Consider the following 26984-nt stretch of genomic DNA (forward strand, 5'->3'; position numbering starts at 1 on the left):
ACCCTAAAGAGGCTGAATGCTTCTATTGCCATGAAAAGTCACATTGGAAGCGGAACTGCCCAAAGTACCAGCAAGATGTGAAGGATGGGAAAGTTAAACCCAACCATGCAGGTATTTACACTATCTTATCTAATAACTCACCCCATTCTAACTCTTGGGTCCTTGATACCGGTTGTGGTATTCATATCTGTTCTGATTTGCAGGGACTAAGAAGAAGTGAGAATGTGGAGCATGGAAGAATAAACTTAATCATGGGGAATAGGAAAGCTTTACCTGTCACCAAGATTGGAGTTTATACTTTATCGCTAAGTAGTGGGTTTAGTTTAGATTTGAATAAATGTTGTTATTCACCAGAAATGGCAAGAAATATTATTTCCTTTCATGCATTGTATAAACAAGGTTTCACCTTTTCATTTGATAATGAAGTTGGTTCGATTAATGCTTTCTTTAATAATGTTCTTTATTTTAAAGCATTACCTTGTGATGGTGTGTATGAAACTGTATCTGTGGTTGATAACTTAGGAAATAATGTATTGTGTATTGATTCTGTTAATGATAATAACTTGGATAAAGCATCATTATGGCATTGTCGTCTTGGACATATAAGCAAGAAACGCATAGGCCAACTCCAAAAGGATGGAGTATTGGAGTCATTTGACCTAAAGTCAGATGATAGGTTCGAATCATGCTTACTTGGAAAAATGACAAAGTCACCCTTCACAGGTTCTTGTGAGAGGGGTGAAGGTTTGGTGGATCTTATACACACGGATGTGTGTGGGCCCTTCAAACATGCCACAAGGGATGCTAATCGTTACTATTTGACTTTTACTGATGATTATAGTATATATGGATATGTCTACTTTATCAAGCATAAGTCAGAGACTTTTGAGAGGTTTAAAGAGTTTAAACAGGAAGTCGAGAATCAATTGGGAAGGAACATTAAGATGCTTCGATCCGATCGAGGTGGTGAGTATCTTAGTTCAGAGTTCCTCGACTATCTTAGGGAATGTGGGATTGTCTCACAATTGACACCTCCCAGGACACCGCAGTTGAATGGTGTAGCTGAGAGGCGTAATCGAACCTTGTTGGATATGGTTCATTCCATGATGAGTCGAGCTTCGCTACCAATCTCATTTTGGGGGTATGCCTTAGAGACTGCCGCCCATATCCTTAATCTAGTTCCCACAAAGAAAGTTGCCAAAACTCCTCATGAGATGTGGACTGGTAAAGTACCCAAACTAGACCACATTAAGATTTGGGGTTGCGAGGCTTTTGTGAGACGCGAGACTCATGATAAGCTCGAACCTCGAAGTGAGAGGTGTATTTTCATCGGCTACCCACAAAAATCCTTTGGTTACCTCTTCTACAGACCTAGTGAGAATGTGGTCTTTGTAGCTAGGAGGGCTTTCTTTCGAGAGAGAGAGTTCATTAGCCAAGGAGACAGTGGGAGGCAAGTTGACCTTGAAGAAATTCAAGAGTCAAGTGGTGAAGGAACTTCAAACCCTAGCACTCAACTTGAGGAGGAAACTTCTGTTGAGCCAATTGACAAGTCTGTACCTCTGAGGTGTTCCACAAGGGTTAGGAATGCACCTGAGCATTACTATGGATTCCATATTACTGCGGAAGGTGATACACTTATCAGTGATGAGACACTGATAGGTCTGGATGAACCTAACAGTTACGCGGAAGCCAATGCAGGCCCTGAATCAGCCAATTGGAAAGAGGCAATGGACAGCGATACAGTCCATGTATGACAATCAAGTTTGGAACTTGGTTGAGAATGTACCAGGTCGTAAAACTGTAGGGTGCAAATGGATCTTCAAGAAGAAGACCGACATGGATGGTAATGTACACACTTATAAGGCACGACTGGTTGCAAAGGGTTTCTCACAAACTCCGGGAGTTGATTATGATGAGACCTTTTCTCCAGTGGCCAAGATTAAGTCTATTAGGGTTCTGTTAGCCATAGCCGCATTTCATGACTATGAAATATGGCAAATGGATGTCAAAACCGCTTTCCTTAATGGAAAGTTGGCTGAGGATGTTTACATGAGTCAGCCAGAGGGTTTTGTCAACACAGAGTACCCTAATAGAGTGTGTAAGCTTGAGAAATCCATTTATGGGTTAAAGCAAGCACCTCGCAGATGGAATCTTTGCTTTGATGAGAAAGTCAAGGAATTTGGCTTTTCTAGGAGTGAAGATGAATCTTGTGTATATGTCAAGGCTAGTGGGAGTATAGTTAGCTTTTTGGTATTGTATGTGGATGAAATACTACTCATAGGAAATGACATCCCAACTCTGCAGGAAGTTAAGTCCTAGCTTGGGAAGTGTTTCTCTATGAAGGACCTAAGAGAAGCTGCCTATATTCTAGGGATAAGGATCTTGAGAGACTAGAGTAAAAGACTAATTGGACTTAGTCAGAGTACTTACTTGGATAAGGTGTTGAAGAGATTCGGCATGCAGGACTCCAAGAAAGGAGAGTTACCCATCCAGAGTAATGCCAGATTGAGTAAGACACAAAGCCCTAGTACTGAGGCTGAGATAGCAGAAATGAGTCGAATACCTTATGCTTCGGCTGTAGGATCGATCATGTATGCTATGACGTGTACTCGACCTGATGTAGCCTTTGCTTTGAGCATGGTTAGCAAGTATCAGGGGAACCCTGGCAAGGCACACTGGACTGCGGTAAAGAATATCCTCAAGTACCTACGGAGGACTAAGGACTGGGTCCTTACCCTCGGTGGGAGTGAAGACTTGAGAGTTGTAGGGTATAGTGATGCTAGCTTTCAGATTGATAGGAATAATTTCCGCTCTCAGTCAGGCTGGGTCTTTACCTTAAATGGAGGAGCAATTTCTTGGAAGAGTTCCAAGCAAGAGACAGTGGCTGATTCAACTTGCGAATCAGAGTATATAGCAGCTAGCGAGGCAGCAAAGGAGGCGATATGGCTGAAGAACTTCATTGGAGACCTTGGAGTTGTACCAGCTATTAAAGAGCCAATGGAAATTTTCTGTGATAGTGAAAGTGCAGTTGCCTTAGCCAAGGAACCAAGGGATCACGGGAGATCCAGACACATCGACAGAAAATATCATTCAATCAGACATCGAATAGAAGAAGGACTCCTCGTGGCAAAGAGGGTATCATCGGATGAGAATCCAACAGATCCCCTCACGAAGGGACTGACTCGGGTTAAGCATCTCCAGCATGCTCGGAGCATAGGGCTGAAGGATGATATTAGATTTAGTAGTTAGATAACCTTGAAATTTGTAAAGTGTAATTGACATTAGATGATGAATAAAAGGTGTTTTATTTATGAGTAAAGTGTTGCTATCTCTTGTCAATCGTTTACTATATTTCTTTTGCATGTTTTGACTTCCAGAATAATTATGTTTGGTATATCATATTATTCGAACCTCCACAGTCGGTCATATGTCGGAAGTAGTTATGAATCAAGACTGTCATGATTGGTTGCAGAGGTCTAAGTTGTTGGACATGGCTACAACACTCATGAGTGCTCATAAGTTCTGAGCATTGGACTCAACCCACGCTCACTGGAATCACTTCATGGAATTTATCTCGAGTGATCGTGAGACGGTAATATCATATAAGTCTTCAAACCTAGAGATATGATTTGTTACTTATGATTTGGTTATGCATTGATTGTACGTTAACGCATTGGTAACTCGATGTTATAAAACGTGCTTTTGTGTATAATTCAATGAGTGGTAGAACAAACATATGAGTCGAAGTTTATCTGTTCCTTCTTGGATTAGAAGCTGATATCTGGGCCCCTCGATGATTTTGTTTTGACCTATGTACCGGGCCCGGTCAGAACTAAGTTGATGTGTTCAATTAAGTACTTTGTCAAACAAATCGGAAATCGGGAAACAAACTGCTGGACAATAAGTAAGACATTGTTCCATGTATTTGTCCGGCTGATATCTAGAACAGAGGATTATATGATCACTTATCTTAAATGGCGTATCATCATCTTCTCAGTTCCGAGAGACCTTGAAAGAGCTACGATTGCCGATCGGTTCCTAAAGTATTGCAGTTATAGTTATTAGACTTATCCAAGTGGGAGACTGTTAGATAAGGTGTCTAAGTCCATAACTATTTCTGGTATGTACTTGACCCGACCCGGCATGGTCCATTTGGGTTGCATGGCACCATGCAATTGGATAAACTAAAATGAGAGAAATAACACTTATGGTTTATTAATATATTATAAGTTCTAATATATTAATAATATTATTTAATTAGTTTGATCAAGAATTAATTTAGAATTAATTAAGTGATCAAAAGATAACTAATTAAATATATGGGTAGATTATGTAAATCTTCCATATCTTATATAGTGGGCTAAGAGGCTCCATGGATTATCAAGTTGGGTTCCACCCATATGATGCTCCATGGGAGTTACAAACCCATGGGTCATGGAAATGAAGAGTCATGACACATTAGGGTTTACATGGTGTAACCCTAGATGTGTCAACACTATATAAGAAACCCATTCTCCACCAAAATTGGCTACACATAAGAAACAAGAGGGCTAGGCCGATTTTAGAAGTGTGTATTCTCTCTAAAGTCATTCCAAAAGCATTTGGTGTTGTGTGAAGCATTTGAGGCATCACACTTGGGGTGCTTGGCTCACAAGGTTTCAAGGATCATAAGCAACAACAAGGTAAGTTATTCTATCTTTAATGCAAGTTAAAATTTGTTCCCCATGTATGCGAGATAGGAATATAACCTTGGAATTCAACTTTGCATGATAATTAGACAAACATAGATCCAAGGTTATTAGGGTTGCATGTACACTTAGGAAGTGTTAGAATGCTCAAAACCCGTCAGTTTTGTCCCCGATTGAGGCGTCTTATTGGTAGAACACATGAACCAAATGTTTGAAATAAATCCTAAACCTGCAAATAGTTAGAGTATCATGAAAAGAAATTAAGCCAGGCTTGATCCCCATATTTAGTCGGTCAAAATGAAAAGAAATCCAACCTTATCCAGGAATCAACCAAAGCCAAAAGGAAGAAAAAGAAAACAAGAGATGTGATTTCCATGTGGTAGATGGTAATTGTAATAAGCGTAAATTGAAATCTTTAATACAAAAAAGAAAAGACCCCAAAAATTGATGAAGATTGAAACAGGGTTTCGGTCCGTACCTGAATCAATGATGCAAGAGAGGAGTCTGGCAATGAAAAAGAAGAAATCGAACATTAAATCTAACAAAATCATATTATAGAGAGAGAGAGAGAGAGAGAGACAAACCTGGTGCTGGTGCATTTTTTACTACTTCATTCCCAATTTTTATCTCAAAAACTTTTGAATCATTGAGCAATATTATAAAATAGTGGTTCCAATGAAGGCTGATAAACAAAAAACCCATCTAAAAAAAACAACTCAAACCCTATCCCCACGTTGATGTAAGCCTTGGCTAAGAGTAAAAGCAGTGACAGCTACATTCTTGGCAGAGAGGAAAAGTAGCAGAGCATATAGGTGATGACAATAAATGTTTAGGCGGATAATGTATATAATAAACATCAATTTTGTTGTGGAAGGTGGTGTAGGGGTTCAGATTGATGGCGATGATGACGGTGATGGAACGCATCTGAAATAGAACAGGAGTGGTGGATGGTGGTGGGTGTCGGATTTTGTTGTGACGATTTTCCGAGGAACAAATCCGGGTGGGAGGAGTATGGGAGACCAATGTGATGTTATCCCATTGGGGAAGGAGGCGAGATTCTAGCTATAGGTGCGAATATTGGGTAGTATAGTTCTTAAGGGTGCTCATATTGACCGATTCAATTGGTCTTTGACCAGTTCAATTGGGCGATTGAAGGAATATTGTTCTAAGTTTGACGGATTCATTTTAAGATGCGGTTCAAATATGATTTTTGTTGACTAAGATTTTAATGCATAAAATCATTGTACATGAAGCAATAAGGGCTTGTACCTCTTAATTTTCAGCCTTTGACCAATTGCATAATAAGGAGTATATATATATATATATATATATATATATATATATATATATATATATATATATATATATATATATATGATCATATGTAAATGGACATGTATTGTGTAACTCTATAACCAATTCCTGGCCGATCATTAATTGTTATTTTATTATTTCTTTTCATTAATTATTCATGGTCAATTTAGTCATTTTGTTAATTTTCAAAATAAATCACCTTGATTTACGGAAATTTATTTATGGAAATAGAGTTATCTCCCCCCTCTTTCTCTCTCTATAAACTCGTTTCTCTCTCGCCTCCTCTTCTCTGTAGACAGTCGATTGATTTTTCTTCTCCGCCATAAACCACCATCTCCACTATTGCTCAATCTTCTATTCGAGTAGTTCCACCACAACAACGATAGCCACATCTCTATTACTCCCTCTGTATCTTATATACTCACCCCCCCCCCCTCATCAATTCTAGGGCGATATCAAGAAGGTAAATCAATTCTATGGATTATATCCTCTTCTCGTTTTCTCATCTTACACCGCCATCGGTTTTCTTTATAGCATAATCCCTTTTTCTTGGTTCGTTTTGCAGTTACACAATATTCAATTCAATCGACCACAATAGAATAAGAGTTTCTTTTACTAGAATCCTACACAACGACCTCGATAACAAATCAGACATCATGTTCTTCGTTCGATCCTTCCATCTTCATTGAGTTCAAGAATCCAAGCGAGTTCATCCCAGAAAGGTTGTTTGATTTGTTGATTCAGAAAGTAACATAGTCAATTATGTTCTTCGTTTTTTAGAACCTCCGATATTAGTTGTTCATGAGCATTTAATCCACTAACTTGAATTTATAAATTCTTTGTCAACTACATCTTATTCATTTTTCTCCTTCATTTCTATCCAGGTTGCTACCTTACCATGTGCTAGAATACTATGAAACACAGGAAGATGAGAGAATCCATTCTTCTGATTCCACAAGCCATGCCAAGAAAGACGCACAGGACGTACTCCCCGAAGCCCAAAAGTTCATTAAGAGCTTAATGGCTTAAGCTCTTACGTCTATAATTCATATCCATGGCTAAAATACTCTAAGGAGTCATAAAGTCTCCAACTTTATGATTTAGCATGTCCAATAAGTGCTTAACTCAAGGTCTTATTCCATTAAGAGCTTCTAAATAATGCATGAAGCAAAAATAATCATTTGGAACCCATTTTTATGACTTAAGACCCCTCCTAGGGTCTGAAAGGACAACTTAAAGGTCTTGAAGATGCCATGTTCAAGATCTAACATTTTGGGACCAAAAAGCTCCATAAAGACATCTAAATCTAGATCTATATGCTAGAGGAATCAAGTTGCAAGCTTTATACCTTAGAAAGGGTGCAAATGATGTAGAAACTCCAGATCCAAAATGCTTCACTCTTCCAAGATGAGTTTGGCTTCCTTCTTTCTTCTTCTAAGCACAAAACACATATTCTTAGGCTTGAAATAACTTCTCAAGGTGAACTAGGGTTGCAAAACGTCTCATAAATGAAGCCATAAGGATGTTTAAATATGAGTTAAACCCTAAAAATTAGGGTTTATAAATCTGGCAAGTACGCCCAAAGTACAACATGTACGCCCAACGTACTAGGGTGCGCCCTGGTACGCTCAGTGTACACATGTACACATAGCGTACTCCCCCGATGCCAAATTACGAAAATGCCACTAGGGCTCCTTTTGCACACTTTCTCGAACTTAGGGACCAAAATGCAACATAATTAAATTATAGGGTTGAAATTAGAAGTACCTTATCATCGGGATGTTACATATTATAAATTGGTTAATAATGTTAAATTTATGTAAAAACGAAATTCTAATCATAAATGAACTAATTAAACTACACTATTAAAATATCATATTTTACTTCTATTTATAAAATTATGACTTTAACTTTTTAACATATTATAGTTAACTTATTAGTTTAAATATATTATTGTATGTGAACAATTGTAATTTAAAGTCATAACTTTTGTATAATTTATGATTTTATGCAAAACAATAAAATTATTAATTTCAATATAATGTTAAAATGTTAACTTAAGTCAAAGTTTCAGTTAAACTTGAAAAAAATCGATAAACTATTTTATAAATAGTTAAAAGTTATAAATTATAGTGTTAAACCTAAATTGTAGTTATAAATTAAGAAAAAACCATGCGTGAAAATATTTTGTATAATCATTAAGAATTTTCAAATAAGTAGTTTAAAAATATGTTACGATACGAATAGTTAAAAGTACTATTATATAAAAAATTATAATGTCATCTTTATAACCCGTGAAAACCACGGTTACAAACAATGTTTTGAAAACTGGACCGGACATCGAACCGGTGTTCTTACCAGTTCAATGATTCAACTGATCGGACCTGTCCACAAAACCGGAAAAATCGGAATATATATATATATATATATATATATATATATATATATATATATATATATATATATATATATATATATATATATATATATATATATTCCGATTTTTTTATAACCTACTAGTTTATAACCCGTGGAAACCATGGTTACAAACAATGTTTTGAAAACCGGGCCGGACATCGAATCGGTGTTCTTACCGGTTCGATGGTTCAACTGATCGGATCGGTCCAAAAAACCGGAATATCGGAATATATATATATATATATATATATATATATATATATATATATATATATATATATATATACACACACACACACCCACACACACACTAGCCGTTTACCCACGCCAAGCGACGGGTTTGAATAGTTTTTCAGAAATTAGTTTCTACAAACGATTAATTCTTTTGCGCAAATAGTTACTACATTTAAACAATTATCAATAAGTGTAATGCTGACAGAAACAAACTCAATAAGGATTAAAAATAAAAGTTAGGATTCTTTACAAATATACATGAACACGTGATTGATTGTACATTTGCTATAAATAACCCAACAACAATGTTATAAAAAAAAGAAAAAAAAACAAACAAACAAACAAACAAACGGATTTTGACAAAGTACACTACTATAAATGAGCATAAATTCAAAATTTTTCCATAAACTGTGTTAAAATGTATATATAAACAGATTTTGACAAAGTACATTGCTATAAATGAGCATAGATTTAAACATTTTCTAGAATGCCCATCCTCATGAGCTTCGTTTCCCACACTGTCGAGGTGACTTACCTAAAAGATAAACTTTGAAAAACAAATTGGAACAGGAGGGAGGATATAATGGTTCTGATGCAATTATGTTCTTAGTTTTTACTTTTTACCTTTATTTTCTTCATACTTCCATTCTGTGGACTCACTCTCCTTTCAGTTCTGTGTTTTTTCATTACTATAGTGTTCTTGTTACATTGGAAAAATTATCTTTCCCCGCACAAAGCCTTAAACAACCACCAAAAATAAATTAGCTATCAAGTAACTTAATTACGAATTTAGATAGTGTTAAAAGGGATTAAAAGTATTAAAGACCTTCTCAAGTAACAAGATACGCAGAACAGAACCCCAAACCAATTTGGAAACCTTGATGACATATTTAAGAGTGGAAATGTGTAAGATCTCATGTAAGCGTATTTTCAAAAATTAAAGCATTGTAGCATTGTACTTAAAAAACACAATGTTAAACAAATAACAAAATAAAATTAAACCAAAATGCACACACACATATGCAGCTATTCCCGGAGGCTCTATTAAATTGATTTGAGCATGTGCAGGTGGCAGATTATCAACATTAATTTAATTAAAAGGTAATATACAAAAATTAAGAAAAAATAATTTAATGGCTTATCGGATTTAATTAAAAAAAGTAATGGCATATCTGGAATATTACTTTTGTAAAGTTTTTTTTTCCTAAAACAGCTCATAGCAAAATTCAATGGCATCACCTCTTGAATATCGGTTATTTGGATCTTTGAAATATTATTGGCTCCTGAATCACCATAAGCATCTAAGATATTTAATATTGTAAGTTATATAGTCTAAGCATGAAAGGTTACAAAATACATTATTGGCACATGTTTTCTCTTTAGCTAACTTTTCAAACTTTACCCATTTCACTCGGTTGACATGTTTCTATATAAACGGGTTATGTTAAACATTAATACTAACACACGCGATTCTCAAACATTCTCTATTTACAAATGATTTACAAAAATCAAAATACCTTCCACAAGAATTGTAACATCCATAAAATTCATGAAAATTTTAAACTTTTAAACAAACCCAAAAACCATCATTGTTTACAAATTATTTTCAAAATGAGTTAAATATTAGAGTAATCCCAAAATCATAAAACAAAACATGAAGAGGTGCACGATCAGGTCTTCGCCTTCCCGCGATCCTCTGAGGTATCTGAAACATAATCCAAAACTGTAAGCCCAAAGCTTAGTGAGTTCCCCCAAAATACCAATACAAAACAAATAGCATAAATATAATAACAGCATGCAATGAGTCCACAACTAACAGACTGGATTACCCTTGTGCCCACAACATAAGTCTGGCTTGCCCTTTGGGCCCACAGCTTATGCCTGGCTTGCTGCCCAGCCTGATCAGTCCTTGGACTAAATACCACTAAGCCCTCAGTACGAGTCTGGCATGCCCTTCCCGGCCCTCAGCTCGTATCTGGAATGCTCATGAGCCCTCAGTATGAGTCTGGCATGCCCTCCCTGGCCCTCGGCTCATATCTGGTATGCTCTAGGGTTTGTTGGCTCTAGCACGAAGCAGTACAACCTCAACCCAACCCACACAATATGTCGACATATAACAGATATTATCATATACAGATAAACAATCAGTATCATAGGTAGTCCTACAGATCTACCAAACTAGCATATCAAAACTAGCATGAATATCTACTCTATACTCAGCATATCAACAATATCAGGTTATCAAACCAATGGTCCGGCCTTGGTGCCTTCGACCCGAAAGTACAGTAAGGAAAACTCACCTCACAAGCAGCACATAACTGATAAGGCCTAACTCTGATTCTCCGAATCTCAGCTCACAACTCAAATGCCTATAACCACCATGTGACCAATTCCATCAAAATCCAATAATATCCAAAATACCCTTAAAAGTCAAACTTGGTCAAACATGGTCAAAGTTGGTCAACTGGTCACAACCCAGCCGAGTTAACTCGCAAACGGCCGAACCTTGCGAGTACGTGGGGAGTACTCAGGAGTTACGCGCAGCGTACAGAAGCTTCGCATTGACTGAAAAGCGTGGACGTTGACCAGGTATGCTGGGCGTATCCTCGTAGAGTCCAAAATCTCAATAAGTGCTTAATGGCTTAAGCACTTAAGCCCACACTTCAGATCCATGGTCCAAATTCACCTTAGAGTCATAAAGTCTCCAACTTGATGACTTTAGATGTCCAAAAAGTCCTTAATACATGGTTTTAATCCATTAATACTTTCCATAAGAAGCATGGAACCAAACTAGCTAAAGGGACCTCATTTTTATGGCTTAGAACCCTTCCTAGGGTCTAAAAGGACAGCCCAAAACGTTCAACACCAAGCATGGACAACAATGGGACTTTTTGGGAAAAAAGAACATCATAAAGCTACCAAGATGAGATCTGAGCAAACCAATAAAGGTTGCAACTTTTTACCTTCTGGAGCTTCCCAAGAAGATGATGATCCAAGATCTACAAGCTTGCTTTCCTTTCTAGAGTCCTTGATGCACTTCCTTCTCCTTTAAGCACACAAATAACACACATTAAGCTCAAAACACTCTCTTATGGGGTTAGGGTTTTCTAAGAACGACTCAAGGACTTGGAGGCTGAAAGGGTGAGGCTAAATGATCCATAAATGTGTTTAATTACTCTTAAAACCCTAAAAATTTGGGTTTTACCCGGACATTACTATGCCCAGCGTACATATGTGTACGCCTAGCGTACTAGGGCGCGCCCTAGTACGCTTAGCGTACTCACATGTACGCCCAACGTACTACACATGCTCCCAAAATTACCATTTTTCACTAGGGCTTCTTAGGGTTACATTTTTATACTCCAAGGACCCAAAATGACATATTTAAAAACGAAAGGAAGCATTTGAAAATACCTGAAATCCTGGGATGTTACAAATCTCCCCCACTTGATCTAGACTTCATCCTCGAAGTCTTCTGCGGCAAAAAAATCTGGGTAATGCTCCCGCATCTCAGCCTCCGGCTCTTAGGTCCACACGGAGCCCCTCCGATGCTGCCATCGTACCTTTACCAAAGGTACTTCCTTGTTTTGCAAAACCTTTACTTTCCTCTCCAGAATAGCTACTGGTCTCTGAACATAGTTCAGGCACTCGTCAACCTGAATATCATCCAATGACACAACTGCATCCTCATCCAATACGCACTTTCGCAACTGCGAAACACGGAAAGTGTTATGGATCTGACTGAGCTCCTCAGGAAGATCCAATATGTAGGCGACCTTACCAACCCTGGAAATAATCCAGAATGGCCCAATATATCGGGGACCCAATTTCCCCCTCTTCCTGAAGCGAATCACACCTTTCCAAGGTGAGACCTTCGGTAACACCATGTCACCGACCTGAAACTCCAACTCGGATCGGCGTCGGTCGGCATAGCTCTTCTGCCGACTCTGAGCAGTTTGCAATCTCTGCCTGATCTTCTGAATCATCTTCGTAGTCTGAAGGACCACCTCGGTCCGCCCCATAACCCTGTGACCAACCTCGCCCCAAAAAACTGGGGTACGACATATCCGCCCATACAAGAGCTCAAAAGGCAGAGCACCAATGCTGGAGTGAAAGTTTTTGTTGTAGGAGAACTCCGCAAGAGGTAGGTAGGAGTCCCAGCTCCCAGCAAAATCAATGACACGGGCTCGCAACATATCCTCAAGAGTCTGTATCGTCCGCTCACTCTGGTCGTCGGTCTGCTGATGATAAGTTGTGCTGAAGTGCAACCTCGTGCCCAGTTCCTCATGGAACTTTTGCCAAAAACGGGAGGTGAACCGAACATCACGGTCTGAAAAAATGGAGATCGAAACCCCATGGAGAGCAACGATCTCACGAATATACACATCGTCCAACTTCTCAGCCGAAGAACTCTCCCGAATCACCAGGAAATGGGCACTTTTGGTCAATCGATCCACGATGACCCAAATAGCATCAAAACCCCTTGCCGTCTTCGGCAACTTGGTGATGAAGTCCATCGAAATCTGCTCCTATTTCCACATGGGAACCTACAGAGGCTACAGCTTGCCATGTTGCCTATGATGCTCGGCCTTAACCATCCTGCAGGTCAAGAACCTCTCAACGTACCAGGCGATCTCCCTCTTCATACACGGACACCAATAGCTCAATCTCAGATCCCGATACATCTTGGTGGCCCCCGGATGGATAGAAAAACGAGACTTATGAGCCTCCTCCAACATAATTTGTCTGAACCCACCAGACATAAGAACCCATACCCGGCCACAACGAGTCAGCAACCCCCGACTATCCGGAACAAATCTGGCAATCTCACCCCTGATCCTCTCAATCTTCCAGTTCTCCTCCCGAACACCCTCGGTCTGAGCCTCCCTAATCAATCCCACAAGCGGAGAATCCACTGATATCCTCATACATGACAACCCATAAGCAGGCCCAACCGACTTGCGGCTCAAGGCATCCGCCGCCATATTCGCTTTACCCGGATAGTAAAGAATCTCGCAGTCATAATCTTTGACTACGTCCAGCCACCTGTGTTGCCTCATGTTCAGGTTCGGCTGATCCATAATGTGCCTCAAACTCTTGTGATCCGTGTAGATAATAGAGCGGACCTCATAAAGATAATGCCTACAAATCTTGAGGGCAAAAACCACCGCCTCCAACTCCAGATCATGTGTGGGATACCTCGACTCGTGCGGCTTCAACTGCCGCGAAGCATATGATATCACCCGTCCTCTCTTCATTAGGACCGCTCTTAAACCAGTGATGGAAGCATCACAGAATACCACGAAATCCTCAATTCCCTCTAGGAGGGTCAAAACCGGGGCCTCACATAATCTCTGTCGAAGGGTCTCGAATGCTGACTGCTGCTCAGGGCCCCACCGGAAATTCACCCCCTCCTCGTCAGACGGGTGAGGGGTACTGCAATCTTGGAGAAATCCTAAATAAATCTACGGTAGTACCCTGCCAATCCCAAGAAACTCCTTATATCTGAGGGAGATTTCAGAACCCCCCACTGCATCACCGCCTCGATCTTGGCCGGATCGACCAATATTCCATCCTCGTTAACGAGGTGTCCAAAGAACTGAACCTCTCATAGCCAAAACTCTCACTTCGAGAACTTAGCATAAATCAGTTCTCGACTCAAAACCCCAGAAGCTCGCGAAGATGCTCCTCATGCTTCTCTCTGGTCTTGGAATATACCATGATATCATCAATAAACACGATAACCGAACGATCGAGCATCGACTTCCATACCTGATTCATCAAATCCATAAACATTTCAGGCGCATTGGTGAGCTCGAATGGCATCACCACGAACTCGTAATGCCCATAACGTGTCCGGAACACGATCTTCTCCATGTCCTCCTCTCTCACCCTGACCTGATGGTACCCAGACCTCAGGTCTATCTTGGAGAACTAAGATGCACCCTTCAACTGATCAAAGAGATCATCAGTCCACGGAAGGGGATAACGGTTCTTCACCGTTAGCTTGTTCAACTCCCGGTAATCAATACACATCCGGTGTGAACCATCCTTCTTTTTTAAGAATAAAATCGACGCTCCCTACAGAGAACTACTCGGTCTGATGAATTACTTACCTAGCAGCTCATGCAACTGACATGAAAACTCATTCATCTCAGCCGGTGCCAAACGGTATGTCGCCTTGGAAATCGGGGCCACACCTGGCAGGAGGTCAATCATGAACTCGACCTGCCTCTCAGGAGGCACATCGGGTAGCTCCTCCGGAAATACATTGGCAAACGCCCTGACCACCGGGACCTATGAAACTGAAATCTGATCCCCCAACACGCGTATCCACCACATAAGCCAAATAACCCGTACACCCGTGCTGAATATACTGCCGAGCTCTGGCTGCAGAACAAAACGTTGAACCCATCCTGGTGCCCTCTCCATAGATAACCAGTTCTCCCGCACTTGGGGTTCGAACTACCACGCACTAGCCCTCACGATCACTCATCGCACCTAAACGGCTCAGCCAATCCATTCCCACAATCACGCAAACATCCCCCATAGGGATACGGATCAAATCAATTGGATAAGGCACCCCGAAAATCTCCAGAAAACATCCCTGATATACCTATGATGCAGAAACCCCGTGTTCGTTGGCGATAGAGACTCGCAACGGACGTTCTAACTCCCCAATGGGCATATCAAACTCCCTACTGAACGATCGAGAAACAAAAGACCGACTCGCACCCGATTCAAACAACACTAGAGCAGGCAAAGAGTTCACTAAGAACATACCTAACAGAGGTACAAATATAAGCATAACACAAAACATATTCAACAAGACAAAGTATAGAAACATACCAGTCACAACATCTGGTGCTGCTCTGGCCTCCTCGACGGTAAGTCGGAAAGCACGACCTCGAGCCCTCGGGGGCTCCGCCCTGCCCTGACTCCAGTCAGTGATACTCATAGTAGCCGGCACTGGAACCTGCACCGGCCTAGCAGCAAGAGATGGGCAGTTGGACTTCACATGGCCAACCTGGTCGCAATGATAACAAATCGTGGAACTGAGTGCTGGAGTCTACTGGCAATAATTCCTCGCCATGTGGCCCTGTCGGACACAATTGTGGCACCCAGATGACGATCGACAAGCACCCTCATGCGCCTTGCCGCACTTCCCACAAGTGCGGCCCTTCCGACCCCCATATCTGACACCAGCGGTGTTAAACCGCTTTGGCGCGGCTACAACTGTGTCAAGGTCGGCCTCTGCTCCCTCATCTGCAGATCAATCTCAATCTCATGCCACCTAGCGGCCTCCTGCACCTCCAACAATGTACCATAGCGCTGAGTAGAAACAAACTTCCTGATCTCCGTCTTGAGCATGCTAAAGCAACGGGTCATCTGAGCCTGCTCGGATGAAGCAAACTCAGGACAGAACATATCCCTCTACGTAAACAACTTAGTGATCTCCGCCGCCATCTCAGAAACCTGCCTTAAGTCAAGATACTCCTGGGCCAACCTCTCTCGCTCAACCAGCGACACATATCGGGAGCGAAACATCTCAGAAAACTGCTCCCAGGTCACAGCAGCTCTCTGCTCAGCAGAATAGGAACTGGTAGCGAGCCTCCACCAATCCTTTGCTTCGGTCCTTAGAAGGTTCAGAGCACACCTGACCTTCTGGTCAGCAGGACACAAAAAAGTAATGAAACATCCCTCCACATCAGATAGTCACCTCATGGAGATGATCGGGTTCTGCACCCCATCGAAAGTTGGGGGCTTCGTATTGTCGAAGTTTCGATACTAAAAAGCCCGACCGATCCAACCCCTATAGCCATAATGGCTGCAGTGGCTACAGCAGCAGCAGTCTCAGACAATGCAGTGCAACGTTCATCAAATTACTCAACCATGGCGGTCTTAATAGACCCAAACATCTCTGGAAACTGGGCTCGGAACCGAGCGACAACCTTCTCCTGCAGGATATCCCTGATCCTGTCATCCATCGTAGCTGACTAACCCTGACGGCTAGCTCCTAATCCCGATCTGGATACTGCCTCAACTCGACGCGTAGTCACCATACTGAAAAATAGACCAGGAGGATATCAGATAACACGCATATCATAACGGTGAACTAACTCCCAACAAATCCATAGTGGTTGTGACTTTTCATTTACGCGTAAGGATCCTATGATTTCAATAGTACGGGCCCATACTACCTTCCACACCTACCCGTAGTTATCTCCAAGAGTCATCACAACACCCTAACAAAACTTGCTAGCATACTCATATGCTCAATCCTCACACCCTAGAGGAATGCTATATATATATATATATATATATATATATATATATATATATATATATATATATATATATATATATATATATATATATATATATATATCAAAACTGGTCGGCTGACCCCACACAACTCGTCCATGAAACTTCCACCAACCCTGCAACACTCGTGTATGCTAGCCATACATAACGTTGGACCCTCTAGACATTCGAATATTTGATCCTACCCTAAGCCCTTCATCAAACAAGAACAGGAAATAAGGCCAAACCAAACATTCTCATACTATAAGATCTTAGTTATGTATAACCATGATGCACACACTAAGCAACTACAGTAATGATGTCAATCCCATTAGAGAAGAACCCTAGGCTATCATGCATCATATAATCAGGAAAATCTATCATGCAAAACCTGAAGATCCCTAGCCTATCGCTAGCATGCTATTCTAACATATCACAATATCAGATAATAGTATGGTATTTTAGGGTCTACTTACTGGCTCCGGCTGATCGTACACATCGCATCCTCCTTGATTATTTTGAAAACCATTTTAAAATCATTTTAAAAATCTTTTCCTTAGTTTGAGACTGGATTCACACGAGCGTTCCTCCAATTCACTCAAACCAAGGCTCTGATACCAACTTGTAACTTCCATAAAATTCATGAAAACTTTAAACTTTTAAACAAACCTAAAACCCATCATTGTTTACAAATCGTTTTCAAAATGAGTTCAATATCAGAGTAATCCCAAAATCATAAAACAAAACATGAGGAGATGCACAATCACGCCTTCGTCTTCCCGCGATCCTCTGAGGTACCGGAAACATAATCCAAAACTGTAAGCCCAAAGCTTAGTGATTTCCCCTAAAATACCAATACATAACAAAGAGCACAAATAGAATAACAACATGCAATGGGTCCACAACTAATAGTCTGGGTTACCCCTGTACCCACAACATAAGTCTAGCTTTCCCCTTGGGCCCGCAACTTATGTTTGGCTTGCGTCCCGGCCTGATCAGTTCCCTGACTGAATACCACTAAGCCCTCAGTACGAGTCTGGCATGCCCTTCCCGACCCTCAGCTCATATCTAGAATGCTCATGAGCTCTCATTATGAGTCTGGCATGCCCTCCCTGGCCCTCAGCTCATATCTAGTATGCTCCAAGGTTTGTTGGCTACAGCACGAAGCAGTACAACCTCAACCCAACCCACACAATATGTCGACATATAACAAATAATATCACATACAAATAAACAGACAGTATCACAGGTAGTCCTACAGATCTGCCAAACTAGCATGCAGATCTACTCCATACTCAGCATATCAAAAATATCAGGTTATCAAACCAATGGGTTGGCCTTGGTTCCTTCGACACGAAAGTACATTGAGGAAAACTCACATCACAAGCAACACATAACTGATAAGGCCTGACTCCGAATCTCAGCTGACAACTCAAATGCCTACAACCACCATGTGACCAATTCCATCAAAATCCAATAATATCCAAAATACCCTTAAAAGTCAAACTTGGTCAACTCAAGGTCAACTGGTTAAAATCCATAAACCCACTGAGTCAACCCAGCCGAGTTAGCTCGCAAACGGCTGAACCATGCGAGTATGCGGGGTGTACTCAGGAGGTACGTGCAGCGTACAGAAGCTTTGCATTGACTGAAAAGCAGGGACGTTGACCAGGTACGCGGGGCATACTCCCTTCTACGCAGGGCGTACCCTCGCAGAGTCCAAAATCTTAATAAGTGCTTAATGGCTTAAGCACTTAAGCCCAAACTTCAGATCCATGGTCCAAATGCACCTTAGAGTCATAAAGTCTCCAACTTTATGACTTTAGACGTCCAAAAAGTCCTTAATAGATGGTCTTAATCCATTAAGACCTTCCATAAGAAGCATGGAGCCAAACTAGCTAAAGGGACCTCATTTTTATGGCTTAGAACCCTTCCCAGGGTATGAAAGGAGAACCCAAAACGTCCAACACCAAGCATGTACAACAATGGGACTTTTTGGAACAAAAGAACATCATAAAGCTACCAATATGAGATCTAAGCAAATCAAGCATAAAGGTAGCAACTTTTTACCTTCTGGAGCTTCCCAAGAAGATGTTGATCCAAGATCTAAAAGTTTGCTTTCCTTCCTAGACTCCTTGATGCACTTCCTTCTCCTTTAAGCACACAAATAACACACTTTAAGCTCAAAACACTCTCTTATGGGGTTAGGGTTTGATAACAACGAATCAAGGACTTGGAGGCTGAAAGGGTGAGGCTAAATGATCCATAAATGTGTGTAAATACTCTTCAAACCCTAAAAATTAGGGTTTCACCCGGACATTAGTACGCCCAGCGTACATATGTGTACGCCCAGCATACTCACATGTACACCCAGCGTACTACTCCTGCTCCCAAAATTACCATTTTCCACTAGGGCTTCTTAGGGCTACATCTTTATACTCCATGGACCCAAAATGACATTTAAAACCCAAAGGAAGGATTTGAAAATACCTGAAAGCCCAGGATGTTACAAGAATGGTTTACTCGACCAAATAACATAAAGGCTAATGGACTAATTGAATTGTAAAGGTTATCCAAGATAAGTGGTACATGTTCTGTCATGAAGCCTGCATTTGCTTTTGCATTTGATAACAAAAGTTCTTAAACAAATAATATATTAGTTCATAATGTGGTTGATAGTCAAAATATCAGACATGAGGTAATCAAAATGAAATTCAAACATAGAAAATAAAAGACAAAATAAAGTCGTCGACTTGTGAAAATAGGATGCTAAATTGAACACTCAAAATATCAGACCTAATGTAAAATCAGGACAAAAAAATAGGATGATATAATTAACACAAGATCAGAACTTTTGTCGAAATAGGAGTCACAAAAAGGGATAATGAAAATTACCTGATTTGCTTTCTTGACTACACCTGTCAGATATTACCTGTTTTCAAATCTCTATGCTGAAATCCTTTAGCATGCATCAGTTCTATTCTTGTAAGTTGTAAAAAGAATATTGCAAACTAAAGTTTAGAACTAAGTCACTAACTTGACTTGTGTAGATTATTTGTTATCCAAAATATATGGATGAAAGGAAAGAAAAGAATATTTAAAGATTTTACCATTTGATTAGCAAACTGCTAAAGTAAACTGGAAACAAAAAAATAGAGAAAAATAGTTAGAAAAACCACTAAAATGGAAAGATAAACAAACACCATGTTGAGAGATGAGAGTAATGAATGACCTTGGGTTAAAATTTGTTTAAGACATTACATCAAACACTTGGGATGCATGTTTTGTACACCAATAAAACAAATACAAACCCATCTTTCTATATTAACCTAGGAAGAAAATAACATATCTGTGACAACCCGAAATCTTTATCTGTAAGTCAATTCAAATCAATAAAAGTCAGACTCGTTTCTGCTATCGCTTTATTGTGTTTAGGGTCAATTTGAGAGTCTCTAAGCCTAGTACACTTAAGAGTTGGATGTTGAGAAGTTTTAGCTTGGTATTAGAGGAATGCAATCGAACTAGAAAACTCATCAAAGGGTGTTCACGGCCGTGAACCCATGTTTGGCCGTGAACCCCTCTCCATGAGAGAGAGAGCTAGGTTCAAATGTTTCTAGCAACTATTGTGTGCATGAATGCACCAATAGAAATTTAGGAAATAATAAAATAAATAAATAAATAAATAAGGGTGATTTAGTAATTTGATATATATAAATTCCATAAATATTCTTTATAATCATGCTAGTCAAATTGACTTTTAACCTAATTTATCCCCCTTTTTATTTACTGTCGTTCTTATTCCCTCACTTCATTCGTATGTGTATGTGTGTGGTCGAACACGTTCATCATCATCGACAAACGCATGATGCCGCTTCTTCCTCCTGTCTCTCCACCGTCGGCTCCGTAATCAATCGATGTCGATGTACACTATGGAGTCTTCCCCATCGCCCATTGACGACAGGCTCTCCCCATTCCTTGAAACGTTTACAACACAACTTCATTACTCGCAACCTGTATCTAAGCGTGGACTGTTTGTTTTTTGGAGCCAAAACTTATCATCTCAAAGTAATTGATATTCTGGTGAGTCACCTTAAAATCCGATTCATGTGTCTTTTATCTTTCATTCAATAATACTTAAAATTCGAAATTACACAGATATATAGTTTATTATATCCTGCTGTGCATTAATTTAGGCATCGAAGCTTTCCAAAATCATTATTGATTTGGAATTTTCGTTTACAAACAATAACATTCTGTCATGGCCTCCATGTGTTCGATAAAGTGCCTCAATGAAAAAGTAGTTAATAATCTTTAATGTTTTTACTTCGCTTTGTTCCTTATTCTTTTCAGAACTATATAACTTAATTTAGATTGGGTTGGATGCCCTTTTCATAACAATAGGTTGATGCTAGTTCCTTATTCTGTAAGAATTTGCAGTTAAATACATTGAGCATATCGAGAAGAAACACAGGGAACCCAAAGAAGCAAAACAAGTTTTCAAATTGGTATGTGATGAATCGACAATTTAAAGACCCCTGGTAAACCTCATGATCCTCGATATTATGCAATACCAGTTCATGAAGCAGCACGTCAAGATGCTTATGAGGTTGTTGATGAGATTTTATTGAAAAACTATCAGGTTCGTCTTCTTTGTTTTTATTTGGTATTGAAAAACTTAAACTTTGATGTTCTCTAAAGAATTTATGTTTTTTTTTTATTTTGCTTCCGAGTACACTAAGCCTTTCAATGGATTTTGGCTTGTTTGATGATAATGCCTAACAAGTGTTTGTTGAAATGCCTAACAAGGTATGCATTCTGTCAGAATTACTTTGGTTCAATTTGTGATTTTGAATTCCAATTTCTATTGTCCCTCGTTATTGTATATTTTGAATCTAAAAAACTCAGTTTTATTCCTCATGAAATCTTTGGTTACCCTTTGTGTTTTTTTATCTCATTTAAGGTTACTTGATCATCATTAAAAAGCTCATAATAGCCATGAATGCAACTTTTGAGATGGAATATTTGCATTCCAAAAAAATTGTTCATTTTGATATAAAATGTGACAATTTGTTGGTTTATATGTGTTATCCACAACCACTTGCTTGTACATTGATATCCACGGTAATCTTAAAATACATCTTTGTGTTAACATGATCTTTTCCTGCATTTAAATTTTCAAATGTTTTGTTTGTTGTAACGCCCGTAGATCAGGGCTAGTCAATTTAGAGACGATAAGCGTCAAAAATGACTTTTCATGGAAGATTATTTAGAAGGAGTAATCTTAACTAAGTTGTAGTATATGTTACAAGGATTCCGTACATATAAAGAACACTGAAATCCGAGTTATAACGAAGAAGTTATGACCTGTCGAAGTTTCGCGACAGAACCGGCATGACGCGGAGTGACGTAAAATGTGAATTTACGTTAGAGCGATTTCTAGCCTTAGTGATATAAACAAAAGTCGTAGAGTTCGTTAAACCGAGAGCGTGCATAAAAAGAACGTCCAAATCTGACTTCGTATGAGGAAGTTATGATTTTTCTAAGTTTCAGCTTAGCAGTGTACAGCCCGAAGTTCGATTTTGAGATCGAGTGATTTCTAGCCAAAACAATCTAAACGAGAATCGAAGATCTCGTCAATAGTAGTGCAACGGTAAAAAGACAGACGAAAACGGACGTCGGATACAGAAGTTATGGATTTATAACGGAATTTTCCTATCCCGGCCTACTAAAAATAATATAATAAAAATAAATTCAAAATTAGCTGCCGAAGTCTAAATGAAAGTTATAGAGCATAGTCTCACCTACGCGAGGATATAAAGAACGTCGAAAACGAAGCTCGTATGCGAAAGTTATGAATTTTTGAAGTTTGTGGCACGCATACCAAAGCTTATCCGAACTACGCCCCGCGTAGATCTTTATACGCCCAGCGTACATGTCGACGGAGGATTACGCCCTGCGTAATTTGGGGTTACGCCCAGCATAACTCGGGGTTTCAGCCCCTATAAATAAAACTCAAGGGCTGCCGAGTTTTGTTGCCCAATTCTTTCTTTCTCTCCTATATTTTCCTCGTTTTGCGCGCAAGAAATACCCCGAAGCCCTGGTATCATTCCCGAGACCCGAAGCAAGTTCCGAAGCCCCGAAGATCCCGAGAATTAAAGTTTCCGAGCCGAAACTCTGCCCGCGAGAAGCCCGGTTTTCAAGAAAAACATCCCGGTTTTATCGGAAAAGATTATTTTAAGAGACGAGGTGTTGTCCGATCATCGTCTTATCAAGTGAGTGTATAGTTACTTTCTTCTAACACATAAATATAAAGTATTAGCTATGAAATACGTGCTATGTGTTATATATTATTTGTCTATTTGAGATGGGCTTGGAATTGATGTTTTTATACGGGTGTTAAATGATTTAAACTGTATATGTATTTTATATCTACAAATATGTTGGGTAGAACATGGGTAGATGAAATAGTGGCGACTATGTGACGTAGTGCCTATTGAATAAGATTTGGTGACGATGCGACTTCGTGACTATTGAGTAAGCCTTGGTGACGATGCGACTTCGTGCCTATTGAGTAAACCTTGGTGACGATGCGACTTCGTGCCTATTGAATAAGCTTTGGTGACGATGCGACTTCGTGCCTATTTGATAAACCTTGGTGACGATGTGACTTCGTGCCTGTTGAGTAAACCTTGGTGACTATGGAGTTAGCGCCTGATAGCTATGGATTTAGTATCTGATAGATAAACTTTAGCAGCAATGGACTTCGTGCCAATTCCTTAGGTAAATCCTTAGGAATGAATGAATGAAGGATATTTGGTTCTTAGGGTAAACCCTTAAGAAATAAAGGAGATATGGGGATGGGTAATTGGGTTGATTGTTTGATGATTGAATATAATAAATATATTATTGTGGGTTGAAAACCCTATATGCTCACCAGGCTCCCAAGCCTGACCCATTCAGTTTTCTTTGCATTACAGGTAATGGCACAAGAGTATAAGTTGGTGGACTCGACGAGAGATTTTGGATTATAGACCAGTAGTTATAAATAATTGTTGTAATGTCTACTTTATATTGTTTATGCTTTTGGTCTGTATCGGAACATGACATCCCGAGATTTTGTTATTTAATGAAAATACATTTCTTTAAAGAAATGATTTGATAAATTTTTATCATATTTTGTTTTGGGAACAAATTCCGCAATTCTTTTAAATCAAAGGATTACTCTGATTTTATAAAACAAAGCATAAATAAACCGGTCTTTTCTGGCCGTGATTTTGGGGATGTCACAGTTGGTATCAGAGCATTAGTTTAAGCAAACTAGGAATTTGTAGGATTTCTAGACTTAAACTTAGAATGCTAAGCGATGATTGTGAGATGAGTGTCTACCATAGTTTAAGACACGAGCACTAGTATATTTTAGGAAAGTTGCCTAAAATGCTTTTATATGCTAAATGTTATATGTTTGCCATATATGATATTATTTGTTCGGATCTATGGTCTGTTGCCGACCAGATCTGGAAACCTTATGTGTTTAGGATTCTAAGCGTACGAATACGGTATTAGAACTAGCATGTAAACGTTTCGGAGTGATAAGGATGATTTGATTTCTATCGTAAATGAGGATCTAAATTCACCTTATTCGGTGTATAAATCAAGAATGGCAAGAACAAGAAGCGGAGTTGGAAACGCGAACGAAAACAGGAATCAACCACTTGTAATCGAGTAAATACCTGTTGTAGCTGCTGCACCTAAGCCGGTGACAATGGCTGGTGTACAATTGATGATTCAGACAATGTTGGATCGTCAGATGGAAGAAACTAGACGTCTGCTTCAACAAAATCGTGAAGAACTTTCAATTCAAGTTGAAGAGCCCGAAGTGAATGGAGGGCCGTTGGAAGGAGGAAACTTTAGTGGGACTGTTGGTCAAGCCAACCCACCGATTGTTAGACAAAACAATCGTGATGGAGGAAATGATGGAAAAGGATGTAAATACAAGGATTTTATGGCATCTAAACCACCATGTCTATCCGGAAGCCCGACGCCGGTGCAAGTTATGGACTGGATCTCCGAGATGGAGACAATGTTTGAAAGTTGTGAATGCAGCAATAGACAGAAGACCGCGCTCGCGATCCCTCTGTTAAAATCAGGAGTATTGAGCTGGTGGAAGCTACTTGCTAGTTCTATGCCTAAGGGGGAAGCTAGCAAGATGTCATGGGATGATTTTGTGGTGCAACTAAAGATGCAATACTGCTCTGAGCAGGACCTTCTGGAAATCAACAATGAGTTTCAGAATCTAAAAAAGGGAAAATTGAGCGTTACTGAATACGCTACAAATTTTACGGAAAATATGAAGCTTATCCCATATCTACTTCCAACAGAACTTTCCAAGGTCAACAAGTTTGCCCACGGATTACCAGCGGACTTTGGTCCAGTGGTCAAGCAAGCAACCACTTTGAAAGCCGCCATCTGGGTTGCTAGGAATGTCGAGACTCAGATAAGAGAGAAAGGTCTGGAGAGAGCTGAAGTTGGAGAGAAAAGGAAGCATGAGGGATCTTCAGTGATCAACAAAGAAAGCAAATTCTCGAAATCTGGGGGAAGAGATGAAGCTAAGTGGTGCGAGAAGTGTAAAAAGAAACACTTTGGGAAGTGTAGCGAGGAGATGACTTGCTACAAATGTGGGAATACAGGGCATTACGCCAACAAGTGCACATCCAACAAAAAGGTGTGCTACAGGTGTAACGAAGAAGGGCATGTTTCTAGAGACTGCCTAAAGAAAAATGCACCGCCACAGCCAAGGGCATTCCACATGATCCTCGATGAAGCGAATCAAGGATAAGGATTTTATATCCAAGGATCAAGTTATGAAGTAGCTGTGCGAATAGTAACTTATGATGTAGCATTTTAGAGGCATAGAATAGGGTGAACTCGAATTTTTGTGAAATCGTTTCAAGTTATAATATAAACCCTAGTTTTGATATCTATGTGATATTTATTGTTTTAATACCTGATGTGTTAAATGATTGTGTGATTTTTGTATAGTGACTTGGTTAGACTGAGAGACAATACTTGGTACGAGTATGAGTAGGTGTGAATGGTAGTAGAGATCTATGCTACCGGAAGCACAGGACTCACACTTGGATCAGGGAAAGTCGCAAGGTTACCAAGAAACTAGTAATTGATTCTGTTTATTCAAGTAAGTCACTACCATTGTTTCGGTAATGACTAGTAAGATGGTTGTTATTCCAACCCTAGTGGTCATATCAAATTGAGTCCGACTACGATGAGTTGTTACGTGGTTCCGAGAACCAAGTTCGAAGTAGCATCTGACTGCGGTCAGAAAATTGAAATCAATACGACCGATAGCATCGCGCTCGTTGTTAAATAGGTTCATAGCTAGAAATGCTACATGCAAAAATGTGATTATATCACATTAGAATATGAAGGAAGGTATATTCCATTCTGGAATTTGACTCTAAGAGACTTGAGTCTAAGCGTTGCATCATACGATGAGAGGTCATTAGAACATGACCCATCGGTCTGTTACAATAAATGAAGGAAAGTACTTATCCTAAGAAGAAGAAGGAGTCCTCAATAAGGATTTATTTTGTAACTCGCAGGTTACGATTGAAAGTCCAACATAGTACGAAGGGCAGGTGCAAGATTGAGCATCGCATGCAGTCAAGAAGTCCAAGAGTTAGATACTCATTCGAAGAAACATAGAAGTTACGATTATTACCTAGGATGAAAAGATAATGTATGGAATCATTATACAAGTCCTATTTTCGTTGATGATTCCGGGACGTAATCATCCTAAGGGGGAGATAATTGTAACGCTCGTAGATCAGGGCTAGTCAAATTAGAGACGATAAGCGTCAAAAATGACTTTTGATGGAAGATTATTTAGAAGGAGTAATCTTAACTAAGTTGTATTATATGTTACAAGGATTCCGTACATATAAAGAACACCAAAATCCGAGTTATAACTAAGAACCTGTCGAAGTTTCGCGACAGAACCGGCACGACGCG

Source organism: Lactuca virosa, chromosome 2 (genome assembly GCF_052849685.1).
Source record: "Lactuca virosa cultivar CGN04683 chromosome 2, Lactuca_virosa_CGN04683_v6, whole genome shotgun sequence".
In the NCBI taxonomy this organism is placed as follows: Eukaryota; Viridiplantae; Streptophyta; class Magnoliopsida; order Asterales; family Asteraceae; genus Lactuca; species Lactuca virosa.